The 2500-nt window shown below is 51.3% G+C and overlaps 1 protein-coding gene and 1 long non-coding RNA gene across 3 annotated transcripts in view; one reads left to right on the top strand and one right to left on the bottom strand.

The window, feature by feature from the left end:
• The window catches only part of LOC123499262, a 60798-nt gene that overhangs the window by 7554 nt on the left and 50744 nt on the right, over positions 1-2500 (bottom strand). The window lies entirely within an intron of this gene.
• The window catches only part of LOC123499261 (mitochondrial mRNA pseudouridine synthase Trub2-like), a 33425-nt gene that overhangs the window by 15569 nt on the left and 15356 nt on the right, over positions 1-2500 (top strand). The window lies entirely within an intron of this gene.

The following is a 2500-nucleotide window of genomic DNA, read 5'->3' as shown; positions in this document are numbered from 1 at the left end:
ACTCCCCTGCTTCCCTGCTCGCTAAAGAACCGCAGCGTCCGCGGAGAGCCTCCCTGCTCGCTAATGGACCGGTGAACGCCGCCACTTTTTTGACGATGGTAATGGCGGCTCGCTAAGCTCCACTCATTAGCGCAACTTTTTGTGGATAAAACATTTCTATCAAAGTTACGAATTCTTATTTAAATTCATTCATTCATAATGAATGATCAAATCGTGATTTCTGAAGCCTGAAATAACGGGCGGCAGCAGCGAGTGGTCAGCAGCCAGTGTGATGGCTTCCTTTGTGGTGTATTGCACTTAGCGACTTATGAAGGGGACATGAAGAGCTTAGCTGCGCTAACCGTGTCCCCTGAAGGGTGGCCCCAAAGGCCTGGGTCGGGTGGGGAAGTGGGGACGAGTGTCTTGGGGACAGGGAGCGTCCAACTCAGGATAATGGGCTGGCTGGAGCTGAGCAGGGACTTAGCTGTCCTGGAAGCCGCTGCTCCCTCACCGCGCCGCACAGCCCTCCGATCAAGACGGTGTACGGCGCGCCTTCCTCCTTCACTTCTTTGTTTTTTCCTTTTATCTTGTCACTATTGTCTTCCTCTTTCTCGTCCTGTTCCTCGTGTCTTCCTTTTCTTCATCCTTCTCCTCTTTGTGCTCCTCTCCCCCTGCTCTGGTTCCCGCTGTGAAGTGAGCGAGCTGCGGCACTTTGAGGCTAAATTTTTAATATAACATGGAATGGACAAGTTACGAAATGAAGGACAGGCACGTGCGCCGGCATGCACGAGAGAGAGAGAGAGAGAGAGAGAGAGAGAGAGAGAGAGAGAGAGAGAGAGAGAGAGAGAGAGAGAGAGAGAGAGAGAGAGAGAGAGAGAGAGAGAGAGAGAGAGAGAGAGAGAGAGAGAGAGAGAGAGAGAGAGAGAGAGAGAGAGAGAGAGAGAGAGAGAGAGAGAGAGAGAGAGAGAGAAAATTAGATCATTTTTCTCTCTCTCTCTCTCTAAATCATCCGACCCTCGCCAGTACACACACGTAGTGTAGTGGTTAACACGCTCGACTCACAATCGAGACGGTCAGGTTCGAGTCCCGGCGCGGCGAGGCAAATGGGCAAGCCTCTTAATGTGTGTCCCCTGTTCACCTAGCAGTAAATAGGTACGGGATGTAACTCGAGGGGTTGTGGCCTCACTTTCCCGGTGTGTGGAGTGTGTTGTGGTCTCAGTCCTACCCGAAGATCGGTCTATGAGCTCTGAGCTCGCTCCGTAATGGGGAAGATTGACTGGGTGACCAGCAGGCGACCGTGGTGAATTACACACACACACACACACACACACACACACACACACACACACACACACACACACACACATACACGGCCCGGTAGCTCAGTGGTTAGAGCGCTGGCTTCACAAGCCAGATGACCGCGGTTCGATTCCCCGGCCGGGTGGAGATATTTGGGTGTGTCTCCTTTCACGTGTAGCCCCTGTTCACCTAGCAGTGAGTAGGTACGGGATGTAAATCGAGGAGTTGTGACCTTGTTGTCCCGGTGTGTGGTGTGTGCCTGGTCTCAGGCCTATCCGAAGATCGGAAATAATGAGCTCTGAGCTCGTTCCGTAGGGTAACGTCTGGCTGTCTCGTCAGAGACTGCAGCAGATCAAACAGTGAACACACACACACACACACACACACACACACACACACACACACCCTCTCCCTCCCACCGCGTCATTTTTACAGATCACATGCATTTTTAAACTCTCATCAAGAAACTCGTAATTAACTAATGGTACAGCAAGAAACGCCGCGACATATTTCTTCATTGCCTTGCTTCCGTGGCCGCGCGTGGGGCTCCTCCTCTCGGGGCAACAAGGGCGCATACGTCTTCCTCGGCTAAACATTTTAAAACTCTGATGCTCATTTGTTTGTTCTTTCTTCACTCTTCCTAGCTCTTCCTCTCCTTCCTACTCTGTCTTCTTCCCCCTGCCAGACTTCCCTCCATCTTCCTTCTCCCTCTCTGTCCTCCGTTTCGTTTTCATATAGTTTCTCTTCCCCGTGTAGCGTGAGTTCATTAAAAGTTTCTCTCTCTCTCTCTCTCTCTCTCTTTCGGGTATGCCAGTCGTAATATCTATAAAGATATACACACACACACACACACACACACACACACACACACACACACACACACACACACACGTGAAGAGAAGAGGATTGTGACGAAGGCAATGTATGGGTAAGACAGCCTCAGCCTCAGCCTCAGCCTCAGCCTCTCCCTCTCCCTCTATCTGTGTCTCTCTCTCTCCCTCTCGTGTCTGTCTGTGACGCCGCTTACGCCCATCCAGCCAGCGGTGTCGGGAGGTACTTATAAAAACTTAATATTCACAAAATGCAAATGAGTCTAGTCTTCGTGTCCCAAGCGATTACTCTGAGGTAGCGTTCCTCAACCCACTCCCGCCGAAATTAGGTTATAAAAATGAGACTGGCTCTTTGGATAATGCGGCGGGCGAGGCGGGGACTTGCACTCGAC

This window comes from Portunus trituberculatus, chromosome 49 (assembly GCF_017591435.1).
Source record: "Portunus trituberculatus isolate SZX2019 chromosome 49, ASM1759143v1, whole genome shotgun sequence".
NCBI lineage: Eukaryota > Metazoa > Arthropoda > Malacostraca > Decapoda > Portunidae > Portunus > Portunus trituberculatus.
The sequence above is the reverse complement of the archived record's forward strand: the minus strand, read 5'-3'. Positions and strand labels throughout refer to the sequence as shown.